A 14,131-nucleotide genomic window follows, 5' to 3' on the forward strand; every position below is an offset into this window, starting at 1 on the left:
CTACTTACAGTTTTATACAGAAACGTCGCTTTTTTAAAACTCTATCATTACTAAGTATTAATGGACGAAATGTCCAGTATTAGAAGGAGATTTTCAAGCATCGTTAGTTAGTCTGAATTCGAGTAATCTCTACTCGAGAAACTGCTAAATTGGATTCAGGTATCTCAATGTGAACTTCATCTACACTCCCATCCATGTACAGACCTAACCATAAGCCTCTGATCTCATTCTCTCTCTCTCTCTCTCTCTCTCTGTTTCTCTCGATACTTAACCGTCTATCAATCGGTCTATTCCACTAATTATCCGTTCGATAAAATACACGACTACCATTACGTTCGACCAGCTATCTATTACCGTTCTTGTGGATTTAACTATTCGCCTTTCCATCTGTCTCTTCTCTTACATTGCCTTTCGTACACGACAGAACGTTGGACCAGTGGACTCAGGAGTAGAATCACCAATGGAAATCCCGACGGAGAATCCGCGGCGATGACACTTTGCATTTCCGAATTCGCCAGATACCGTCGAACAGTAGTTGCCATTCCGCGACCTATTTGTTCCCATGGAAGCTTTCTGGTGTGCTAAATTCTATATCCACGCCCGTCGAACTGCTTGTTGCAGGTGTTCACTTTCAAATTCGAATTGGAAGTTGCTTTGAATCATGTGGGTTAAATTAGTTATATATATGTAAATCAGGTGACGGAGGTTAATGTAGTTTAGAGAGCGTCAGAATTTTGTCAGGAGGTATTGATGCCATTTATTCATCGATTTGTTAAATTAACGTTGATTTTCATTCCTTTCTTTCTTTTTTTTGTTGAGGTAGTTACTTGTTTCAAATTTTTTCTTTATCCAAATTACACTTGCTTAGCATTCTTCTTTTTACAAGAATTACTTCTACCTTTTACATAATTGCGATCTTATTATTCAAAATCATTTTGATATAGAGCAATTTCGATGCATTAAATAAGATTGCAAGACGCATAAGGAACAAGTTCTATACATCTTGGTTCTTTGATATGTTGCAAGAGATTACTTCTTAAAGATAACTTCACCGGTCTTCCGGATCTTCGTAACCACATAATGGATGGTTATCACGAAGTTCAAAATGCTTCTAAGCTCCAGTGAAGTTTACATCACTATTCAAGAAAAACTTGTCAAGCGTTTTCTACTTGATATAGAGACCACGATTCAAGGAAAGCATTATCTTGTATATAAATATAACAACTGCCATGACGCTACGTTACATCAATGCTTTGACGCGAAACTCTGAAGCGAAGTTTCACGAGTATTCGCAATATAAATCGAGCGATGTATTTTACGGCGGTATAAATTCTTTACAAACAACCGAATGCATCAAACCGACGGGTATCTTTGACTGCAATTAAAACGTGATCCCAAGATCATTATCGCCAATTAAATGAAGGCTAGAGCGCTACGATGAAACAAAGCTAATTCATCTCTCTACTCGACTGTAGAAAGATATCTCTGGTTGGGAATAAGATACAGTCACAGATTCCGTACCTTGTATTTCTCTCTTTCGTTTTTAACTTTTGGCACGTTCGAACTTGGAACATTTAAACGCGTATTGGGATTTCAAAACAACAGTTATTCCTCTGCTTCTGACCATTTAAGTTCCCGACTCGCAGGAAGCAGCGCTGTGGGAAATCTTCCTCCCGAGAATCTAACCTATTCTGAATTCTCTTTACTTCGAAAAGGGATCTGTTTCGAAGAGATTCCATTTTTCCTTTTCTTTTGCACTTCATACTTTTCTCTATTTTTTCTTCTATTTCGCTCATTTTCCCCCGATATCTTTACGAGCGTTTTAAAATCAAGAAGCAAAAGCGATATTCATGATATTTAGAATTTTCGACTACGCATAAGAACTCGTGACGAAAAGATATATTATATGGATATTTTAGATTAAAAGATCTTAAGAAACATCTATATAGATTCAAAGAAACATCTAAATAGATCCATAAAGATTCGTGTAGGGACTGGATATAAACAAACCTTCTTTTTAATCTCTCTCTTTACAATTTTCATATTTAAAATATTTTATGTATTATACAAATTGACACTTTTTATCAGATATTGCGAATTTATTTTGTCAATATTGAACGAATATTAATTAAATATTATGAATTTAAACAATCATGTCTGTATATAACAGAAATGTATATAACCTATTAACCATAATACGAATACATTTAAATACATAAACACTTTAGTACAAGAATTTCGAACATTTGATTCCAAAAGTTTCCTAACAGAATATTGCTTACATGGAAATAGTTGAAATGGTCGAATATGGCTGCTGAAAGCGAATAACACATAAATCTATCTTGTTTTTTCCAGCCCGGTACATTTTTCATGACAATTTTTCACTGCTTCGAAGCACACTCTTACACGATAAAAGATTGAACTGAACTATGCGCTTATATGCCAATATATTATATCTGAAGTTTTGAACTACAGTGTGTGCATACTTCCTATAATAACATACTTCACACCGGTAGGAATGAAGTACATATATACATTACATATGTGATTGCAAATTATAGAATCAAATACGTTTGTGTAAATATATTTCATACGATTGTATATATTAAAAATTCATATTGGGAAAGTATATAATACAGAAAAACATGAACAATGCGAAAATTAATATATACGCGACATCAAATGTAAAGAGTATTTGTGAAATTGTCCCGAAAAATGGTATCTGATATTAACTATTAAATATTGACAGCACACAATTAATGATCCAAGTGTTAAGCAATGTATTATGTTAGTATTAAAATCGTAAACTCAAATTTGGACAAATTAACATAATATAAAATAAATTAAACAAAAATGTGCACTATTTTCCAATTCTCTTTTTGAAAAACGAATTATAGGATCGAAACGTCTTATTCCACCAAAAAAAATATACGAATTCTATAGCTTCTAAATTCACATGTTTTCTATTGGTCCACATATATGTGTATATGTATGTTGAGAAAAGCTCGAAACGTAAACTATAATCGTTTAGTATATCCTACAATTGTCAAGCAAAGTAGTAGTGTGGAGTTCAGAAAGATCTGTCGTCTTCTTGTATAAAATATATATTTGTGCATCAAGAAAGCTGTAAGGAGTTGTATCTTGGTACAACTGTCGTCTCCATTTATTCACAGAAATGGTAAGTGAAAGAGCAAAACTTAAGTCTGTTGAATACGCAGCATATTTTACGTGGCAATGAGAAATGCTATGAAAGGCGGTGCAATTACGAGAATTGCAAACAGCAAATGTTTTGTGTGATGTTTAAATTATTCATGTAAACATATGGCTATAAAAGAAATGTTAGGATATCATAAGTTTTAGTAACATATCGAACATTTACAAAAACATTCACGCGTATATTCTACAAAACTTGCATCATAAATCTCTTGTAATTTCTTTTAACAAGACGACGGTCAGTTTGAATCATATATATGTATATCATACTTCTTTATAGTCATACATAAGTACATTCAATGATATTTATCGTTTACATTGCTTAGGTTAGAAACGTATATAGATATATGTGTAGGATTTTATTTATTTAAAATGGATTAAACAAGAAACAATGGTTATTTAAGCTAAATACACTAAATACACTATACAGTATACAGTTGTTGAAAATTGTGGATCTTTGAGGCCGAAATAATGTTATAGGAACACTAAACTTATACTGAGGATTAATATTAAAATAATGAAATATTTCATGGACGATTCCTTATATTCATCGATACACACTTGCACGCGTCTCAGCACTTTCTTCTATGCCCGACTGTAAACCGACTCTTCGACGACTCTTAACTGACTGAAGAGTTTACATTCATTTGTTTTCAAGACGCTTCGGACACACATACTTCCACACACTGATATTCACATACAAGTATCTCTACTACGCATTTAACCTAGCCCAGCACAGAAAATTATACATATCTCAACACACCTCCTTAATTTTTTGTGCTGCATATTCATTTCCTTTTATAAATCAATCAAAGTATTCTTAAAAATAATCTAAAATTTTCAAATTTGTTCCTCCCTAGAGCCTTCGTCAAAATATTAGCTACATTATTTTCTGAATCTATTTTTATAATGTCAATCTCTTTATTTTCGTAACTTTCGTTCACAAAATAGAAGTGAACTTCAATGTACTTAGAATTTTTTGTTAAGTTTCCAAATTTTGATATCGCAATCGCTCCAGAATTATCTTCGTAAATTTTTATTGGTATCTCGATCGTTATTTTAAAATCTTTCAACAATTTTCTTACAAATTTAATTTCGCTTACAGCTTCCGATAAAGCTACATACTCGGCGGCTGTTAATAATTTTGTCACGCTACTTTGCTTTCTCGATTTCCAGTAAATTGCGTTTCCGAAAAATCTTATGATAAATCCCATAGTGGATTTTCTATCTACTTTATCTCCAGCCCAATCAGCATCAACAAAACGATCAATAACTTCAGCATTCAAATTTCTTTTATAAGTTAATTTTAATTTCCTAGTTAAATATAAGTATTTCAAAATTCTGAATGCATATCTATAGTGTGTCTCGTTGTAACTGTTTTGAAATCGACTTAAATAGTTTACACTATAGCTAACGTCTAATCTTGGTCCAGTACTAATATATAATAAAACTCCTATGAGATTTCTATATCTTATATCGTCTGAGGCTGATTGTGCGGGTTCTAAACTTAAGTTTTGTTCCATTGGTGTAAAATATAGTTTACTATTTTCTATATTATGTTGCCTTGCTAATGACTCTATATAACTACTCTGATCCAATTTCATCTCACACTTCTTATTATCGTACTCAATGTTTATTCCTAAGTAAGTCTTTACTTCACCTAAGTCCTTCATCGCAAATTGGTTTGACAATTTGTTTTTAATCTCATCGATTTTTCTTTTGTTTTTTCCACATATTAATAAGTCGTCTACGAATAGAATTAAATATATAACATCATCGCTCTCATACTTCATATACAGACAATAATCACTCTTACTTCTTTGAAATCCTAATTTTTTCATATACTCGTCGAAACATTCATACCAAGCTCATGAGTTTTCACGCAATCCATATAACGCTTTTGATAATTTATATACTCTTCCGCTTTTATCGTCGTGACCTATAAGTTGTTTTACAAATACTTCCGTTTTTATGGTTCTGTTTAGGAATGCTGTTTCTACATCCATTTGCATATTTCCATGAAAGGCTGTCATCTCCACTTAAAGCTTCTTCATAGGTTTGAGGACTGTCTGCGCTAACTACATTCACATAAATGAAATATGAACTCGTTTGGCCATATCTTTGAGGTTTCTTTCTTTCCTGTTCTGACCTTCTCAAATTATTTTCTGTGTCCTCAAATTTACTTTCTGATTCGTTACTTAAATTTCTCTCCTCTTTTATTGTGACCTGCTCGACCTTTTCGTTTAAATCCTTTTCTGTTTCATTGTTTGGTCCATCTTCTCCTTGAAATCTTACTAAATTATCATCATCACCTATAAATTCTACATGTCTTGCAATTATAATTTTATTATTAACTAGGATCCTATATGCATTGTTTTCATAACCTACAAGTATCCCAGTGTCTGCTTTTTTGTCCCATTTCGAATTTCTTTTAATTTCAGGTATTCTTACGAAAACTCTACTTCCGTACAATCTTAAATTATTTATGTTCGGTTTCCTTTTAAAAAATATTTCAAACGGTGTTTTATTTTCATACGTGTTCGTAATGGTTCTATTTTTTAATTGCGCCGCAGCTCTAATTATTTCCGGCCAATATTTAATATTCAGCTTTGAATCATATAATAAGCATCTAGCGGAATTCATAATTGTTCTATTGTAGCGCTCAGCTGTTTAATTTTTTGCTCGTCAGAGTCCTCGTTGTAGCGTTGTTGCCAGCCTCTGCTTCGTCCTCGTTGGCCAAATCCTCGTCCTCTTTGGCCGAAACCTCGTCCACCGCGACCCCTATACTGCTGCGGCTGATACGCACCTCCTTGTCGTTGCGCTCCTCCGTTGTTTCCGCCATTGTTTTCACCTCTGCACGTGTTTGTGCAATTTCTTGTCATGTGGTCGTACTTTCCACAGCCATAGCACTTTATGTCCTTTTTTTCAACTGTGAATGCATTTGATCTTGTCCTATCACTTTCTCTCTTGCTACGCGTTTCCCACATTGTGATTTTATTTTTTAGGAATTCACATGTTTGATTACTTTCTTTCACTGAGTCGATTAAGTCCCCAATATAGCTCAATGATTCTGGTAGTGCTTTCAGCATGTAGTCAAGTTTTTCACGTTCACTTACGTTTGCACCAGCACTCTTTAATTCATTTATTGTTTTTTCAAATTCCGTGAAAAATGAATTTGATTCTTCAAAGTCATTTAGTCTCATCATGTCTAGTCTGCTTCTTATACAAATTTGCAATGCTGTTGATTTCTTCATACACATCTCATCAAATTTCTGCATTATTTTTAAAGCAGTGTCCTGATCACCAACAAATTCTAATTGCTCATTAGTTATACTACTATAGATGTAGTTCATCGCCCATTGATTCTTTTCTCTCATGTAGCCGGTTCATAACATTTTTTACACTTTAAATGCATTAATATTCTCTTCTTCCACATTTTGTAATCACGTCCATCGAATATTTGAACCTTAATTTCGTCGTCCCTTGACATCTTGATTCGTTTTTTTATTTTCACCTTCCTTTTTTCTTTTTCAAAAATAAATCTCTTTATTATTCAGATTCGTTTTATTTGTTCTGGCAACAGCCCTTCTATCTCTTAGAAGTTATTTCCAATTTTTTATCTTTTCTAAATCGATTTTTATACATTCACTCCCGGTTACACGTGGTTCCTTAACATTGAATCTCAGCAACCATGATTTTTGCTACCATGTTGAAAATTGTGGATCTTTGAGGCCGAAATAATGTTATAGGAAGACTAAATTTATACTGAGGATTAATATTAAAATAATGAAATATTTATTTCATGGACGATTCCTTATATATTCATCGATACACACTTGCACGCGTCTCAGCACTTTCTTCTATATCCGACTGTAAACCGACTCTTCGACGACTCTTAACCGACTGAAGAGTTTACATTCATTTGTTTTCGACTTCGACTTGCTTCGGACACACATACTTCCACACACTGATATTCACATACAAGTATCTCCACTACGTATTTAACCTAGTCCAGCACAGAAAATTATACATATCTCAACAACAGTATACAAATACAGTAAATACAATGCATCCCTTTGTCTTTTCTCATAGCCCCACCACGTACGCGTTCCGCAACCATCCGTGGTTACGTAAGCCTTTTTTCCGCGTAACTATTCGACTAAAGGGCCGACGACACATTAATGTGCCTGTCCCCACTGAGGCTTTCTCGCAACATTGTTTATGGTTCACCCGATATTTCTTAGACAATCTGTCCTTGATACTACATATGTATAGTATACAGTAGGCATATACATAGTAATACAATATTAGTAATAGTATACAGGGTGGTTGGTAACTGGTGGTACAAGCGGTGGTACAAAGCAAAAAAAAGAAGTCGAAAGTATAGAATAAAAATTTTTCGTTTGAGGTTTTGTTTTCGAGAAAATAGACTTTGAATTTTCGCTCGGTACGCGTGCACTTTATCACGTCTCGTTATAACGGATCTCACTAGATCGTTGTCTCGATGGAAGAATTAAAAAAAATTTTTTTATTCTATATTTTTGACTTCTTTTTTCGCGTAGAATCACCCCCTTTCCGCTTGTACGACCAGTTACCAACCACCCTGTATATAGTAGTATACTATGTAGTACTATTAATTTGAAAATTTGGTAAAATTCATACCTTGTTTATTTGTTGTTTATTTGTACATAGTGAGAAAACATTCTAATACATGTAGTAACGTATGGATTCTTAGAGTAAGGACAAGTGATGATGGTAGATTTAGAGTTTAGAGTAGTTTAATAAGCAATACTCAATAACAACAGGACCGACTATAATATCATCGCACGTCGACTCACACTGACCGCTCAACTCACACTCTACTTCTCAACTAACTCTCTGGCCGTTGTAGCATCTCTTTTGTCTTTTGCTAGGCCCACCGCACACGTGTTCCGCAGACGCTCGTAGCAAGGGTCAGGTAGGCTTTTTCTAACGAAATTAGGCACTTGTAAACACCGAGGACACATTAATAGACCCGACAGCGCCTCGGCTCTCGCGACATATAGTTGTCTATAGTTAACTCGATGTTTCTTAGGTAACTACTACATACATATATTCTATACTACATACATATACATACGATACTACATACATATATTCCGTGAATAAAATCTTACCAGAGTAAAATACGACAAAAAAAGTTCCCAAAAGAAAAAGTTTCTTTTAATCGCATATACGTGTCTATGAATGGATATAATATTAAAGTACACAGAACAATCCAAGCTCCTGCTTCGCAGTGTATAATGGAAAATAGATTCCACGCTATAATTTCCGACTTACACGCGTTCAGTTTATCTCATGCTTAAGAGATTCGAAACTTTCTTTCAATTTTATCTACGGGCCAAGTATTTCCCGTCGTAACGCGATATTTCACCAATTCCGTGACAACGAGAACCCAGAAGTACGAATCTCAGCGAGGAATCTTTGTTTTTTCGTGGTGCGATCGATGAAACCCCTTAAACGTATTTTTCTCGTGTCACGATATTTCTTCCATTTCATAAAAATAATCCAGCTTGTGAGATCCCCAGGTGCGGAACAGGGGCGAGACAAAAGCGGGACTATCTCAAATCCGGAGTTTTTTTCGCGGATCGATCTCTTCCAAATGCACTTTCCACGCCCAGGAAAATGACAGTGGACAAGGGACGTGTGTGTGCACTGGGAACAGCGTATAATTTCCCGGTATCTAGCGACCAGTGACCAGTGACACGGACGCGCTGGCACCGAGTCTTCCCTGGTCCTAGGATATCGATTAAGTATAGACCGAATTCATAGCTAAACGTTCCTTTTAACCTGGACAATAATTTTAAGACGGATCGCGTCGAATGCTCATGTTAAGTAGAGCGTCGTTCAAACTCGAATACGGTCCACCGATGGAGATAAGAAATTTAAGGAACGTAGCGATAAGCTGTTTTTAAGTCGATATCGACACGGTTCGCGAATGGATTGGAGCTCGTCATGTGGAAAGGAAATAGCAAAGTCAAACTGTACATTTGGTCCAATGAGAATTTTCCTACTTTTCATTTTTCTTTTAAACCTTTTAATAAAATGATAATAGAAAGGATTTTCGATAGGATTGTTCTTCATTTTAACAGTCACAAGAATGTGATAAACCAATATCACAGGATTATGTGAATTATCCTGCGAATAACAATTATAATGCTTGAGAAAGGTCCACAAGAGAAAACAGTGAATTGAGTAAATTGAAATTCTAGTTCTATTTTTTAAATATCAGTTACATTTGAATTGACTACATTGAAATGGTAATGGTAAATTTGTCTCACATATAGCGAGACAAAAGTCACTGACACAAGTATGATCACGCACCGGGACGTATCAAATTGTGTGAATATTAGATGAAACACTTATAAGATTCCACTATTTGAATGAAAACTTCCATTTCACAGTAAGATAATATAGATTCCCAGTGAAGTAGTTTTCGTAGCGTACATCACGTGTTAACACGAGAGAACGAATCGATTCTATCAGAGCTTGTTGAATAATCGGAAAAAAAATCCGAGTTGAAGGAGGAATTACGTCATCTTCCTAGAACGATGATCTTTGCACCCGTCATAAATTCACGTCATATGATCGTTTCCACTGCATAAATTGAATTCGTAAAATACCGATAATGTACGAGAACGAGTAATGTACGTGAAACGGATATTTCGGCGCGATTATTTTCAATTAATCTGAGCTACGGTTCAGTTCCTGTTTCAAACGATATCTACGCATGACTGTGGATCGCATCCGAGCGCAGTTGTTTCACGGGAAAAATAATAAAAGGCGGCGTCAAATCCGGGAAGCGAGAGTTCGTTTTCATTTATAGCTAACCCCTTCGATAAAGATCGTTTTCGAAATTCACTTGCCGATGAATCTAATCGAGATCGCCCATTCGAGATTCAAGTCCCCTTCATCCTTTCGAAAAAGCATTTAGAACCCATAGATCATTTGCTGTGCAAACTCATGGAAACGAAGTGAATGGCTATTTGTCCGCGGGCTGGATAAACGTGAAAAACGTTCAGGCATTCTCGTCAAAAACGTATCGGCTCTCCTTTTCTTCGCGCGTCACGGTAAACAGACTTTTGTGAGTTTGGCTCGAACAAAACCAATTCAGATCCGTGCTTAAGTCGATTCCTTTCATACCGTTTCGGTAATTTCTGCAACGGGACAAAGTGGTCCGGTAATTTTATCACCGACGCCGGAATACGGTGGTTCTTTGTAAAAAGAATACGTGGTGTCTATTCAGTTCATCTGTTTCCCCCATTTTATTTATTCTGTTGTTAAAATAAACTCCACATGCCATGGAACGTGCTTTTCAATATCTTCGTGTTTTTGTCTCGCTTCGTTTGCTGCGGATCTTTATTCGCGTGGGCGTTTCTGAAAAGGATAGGGCGCCTTATTTACGTAATACTCGAATCGCGTTCAACGCATCCCCTCGAATGGAACGAACAGCAGAACGAATTTTTTAACGAAAGGCTATCGCGGCGGTGATTTTCAATTTACAAGTTTCATCACTTTCACGCGCAACTCGCTTCAAAGAGTTGCCAAGCACCGGCTCCACTTCTTTTTATTCTGCTTGACTTTAGTTAACAAATTGATAGAGTAATTAGTGATCTCTCAGTGCTTTGAAAGCAACGTCTATCAAATTTTTAATCTGGCGTTGACACCCGTAAGTGTGAAATAAACGAAAGGAAATATAAAAAAGAATGTCTGCAAATGATCCAGAGAACAATTACTTTCAAAATGTATTAATTTTTAGTCATGTAATAGAGTGTAAGCGTTATATAAAGATTTATTATTTAATGTCATGTACATTACATTTTAATGAACTTCCTAAAAGTTTTGAATCTTTTTTAACTACCGTGTTTATCTCATGATTACAAGTCTTTTAGAGTAGAAATCTACATAGAGTAAAATTAAGAACTTCGAAGTACAATTATCTTTTTGAATAAGAAAGGTTCAAAGAATAATCTTCAACTATTCATCCCTTATCAAGTTTCTGCATTTATGCATCTCCAATGATCTACTTTTAAGGGACGATTAAGGATAAAATTCGTAGAAGCTAAAGTACAATGAACCTCTTTGAGACAATAGAAAGTCATTTCATTGATCGCAATCTAAAAATGGAAACCCCATTCTCTATATCCTTTCGTTTGATTTGCACGCGCGTAGTAGAAGTTGTTATTTCCCTTGGCAAAAGATGCGCAGTGCAAGGCGAGTGGGCGAGGCAGAATGTTAAGGAAACGCCGATTCTCGTACAGCTACCGAACAATAAAGTAAAAGTGGAAACTTTTCCAATCTAGATGGATCGCGTGCAAAAAGAAATCAGTCTTAGAACTTGCATTTGGATTAATCTTCCCGTGACCCGAGCCCTTTCTCTTAAAGCTAAGGTTAAATGATTCATCCGGCTCAATGGAATGTTCGGTCGTAGATAATACAATTCGGACATTCCAGCCGCTTAATTCAAACTTTTATTTTCCGAACTCTTTTACGATCTCGTTGTGTTTCTCTGCCCCTTTCAGTTTCTCCTTTTTTACTTGATCTTTTTTACTGGATTTCTTTTTACTTGATTTTTTTATGGATACTGTTCCCATAATGGACATTATAAGCTATGTACGTATTTAATGATAGGTTTATTTATTTATCTATAGCATCAAAGAACTTTTGCTTAAAATCTACCTCTACAAATAAGCTTAATTTTTCATCTAACATTCCACTATATCACCCATACTACGAACTCATAGCCAAAGTTCCATTAATTATGAATTCAATCCTATTTTTAGATTTTTCATAAAATTAAAATAAAAATGGACAGAGTCGTTTATGTAATTTCATATTGCAGTATAAAATAAAAACTGAAGATACAATAAAATTTGTCTTCTACTGAAGTCTGGAAAAAATTAAATTTTCTCTTAAAATTGTGCTGTTATCTGTGAAAAATAGGGATTCAAAGTTAATTTTCTTACGTTTTCATTCAATATTTAGAGAATCTTTTTTATATTTTTGATTACTTTTATTAATCTGTTAGGTACACTCCATTAGCTTATTTACCGTTTCGTTCCGAATATCCACCCACAGGGATTTTATTCTTTTTTCGATTTCGATTTCAATTTCAATTTCAATTTCGATCTTTTTTAAAATTCAACGATATTTTCTATAGATGGCTTTTCGTGATCGTAAACTTTTCTTGTTAGAATTTCTCGCAAGTTCTCGATCGGATTCAGATCAGGACTCGATGCTGGCCAGAGTAATAATTCTATCTCGAAATTTTGAAATCATTTCTCTTCATGAAAAATTGTCTTTTTGTCTTCTATTTCGGTTATGAGAGGCAATAATTTCCCATGTAACATCTCCTGATATTCTATATATTCTCAATTTATTTTTCACAAAAACAATATCACTTAACATATCCAAGCATCATCAGCTGATTTCTTGGAAATACCGAGGAAAAAATACAGAAAATGTGCGTTGAATTAAAAATTATTCACAGCACTGTATTGTAAAATATGCCAAAAAACAACAAAGGGTTTAATACAAAAATTACTTGATGTAATACTGGTAATGGATACTGTATCCACAACAATATCTGTAATAATATAAATCAACAGCTAAAACCATGCAATAGATATCGGATATTTTATTGTAATCTGATAAATTCTGCGCTTAAAGTATTCACTACAAAAGGTGCAATATTCCTAGCATTGGAGATTAATATTGAAAAGTATGACAAACAAATTGTCCAACGGTGAAAGACTTGAGATTGAAAGACGTGTCGAAAGAATTTTATCTTGTAGCGAGGTTACCAACAATATTCCACATCGTCGGGTTAATTAAAACAAACTTTGCTACGTGACCTGAACATTTTAACGAGCAGCAACCGGACAGTGAAAGAAACGAATTGCATGAAACAGCTACCATAGCTCCGCGGCGATCGATTCGCTATATTCATGAACGTTACCGCGATGAGTGACAAGTTTCAAGCGCAGGATTTCTTTGCCATTTGTATGGGGAAAAACGCAGTGGCAAGGTATCCGAGCGTAAAACGTACGATATGAAAAAAATCGGCTCTAGAACAATACTCGATCGTCAAGTGAGGAGCTCAGAATGAACTGTGTGCTCTATAATATTTCCTTAATTTCATTAGCAATTTTTTAGCACGGCGCGATATTAAGTGAACAAACAGCAATATCTGGGGAAACACATTTAATGACGTTCGTGGCTCGCGTAGTGTAACCGAAAACGTTGGACGCTGAATTTTAATAGTGGGAAAATTATTATATTCGCGATAAAATCAGCCGGCCACGATGAAAATTAATAATACGCTGATAAATAATATCGTCGTAGCTGTGACTCGCGTAAAAACCGTTTGTTCCATCGCTGCGATTAAATGAACGAATTGTATCCGCGATCGCGAATAATTATCTGCTTTAATTGCAAGGGAAATTCGTAAAGCGAGAGATGTCGCTGTTTTCGTTCGTTTTCGCGCCAGATAGTCAAATTGTGGACATTGTAACGTTAAGAGGGACAGAATCGCTGTGACCACTATCCTGAATATATTGGTTATCAATCGACCATTCAAACGGTCGTTGGAAAATTCAGTCGGTCAGAAATCCTTTCATCGTACACGTGGGAAACAAAACATTTTTTCAAACAGTTTCACCGCAGGCAGCCAGGCGCGTTTCGCGTGCACACAATCGCCTTGAATTTCCGATTGTTGCCAGGATCTGGTGTTCTGCAATCTGCAGCAACCGATATTGCATTACCTGTACCTCGCTGTACGTCTCGCGATAACAAGGGCGGACGTAGCGTCTCGATTATTAGATTTTTTGGAACCATGTCGTCTTTCACTATGTCTTCTGCTATGATCGTAAATAAAGAT

The 14,131-nt window shown here is 35.2% G+C and overlaps 1 protein-coding gene across 1 annotated transcript in view; it reads left to right on the forward strand.

Annotated features, from left to right (window-relative positions):
- LOC100744814 (lachesin-like) overlaps positions 1-14,131 on the forward strand; it is a 267,532-nt gene that overhangs the window by 184,920 nt on the left and 68,481 nt on the right. The gene's annotated exons all lie outside the window — the stretch shown is intronic.

Source organism: Bombus impatiens, unplaced genomic scaffold (assembly GCF_000188095.3).
Source record: "Bombus impatiens unplaced genomic scaffold, BIMP_2.2 scf_0517, whole genome shotgun sequence".
Taxonomy (NCBI): Eukaryota; Metazoa; Arthropoda; class Insecta; order Hymenoptera; family Apidae; genus Bombus; species Bombus impatiens.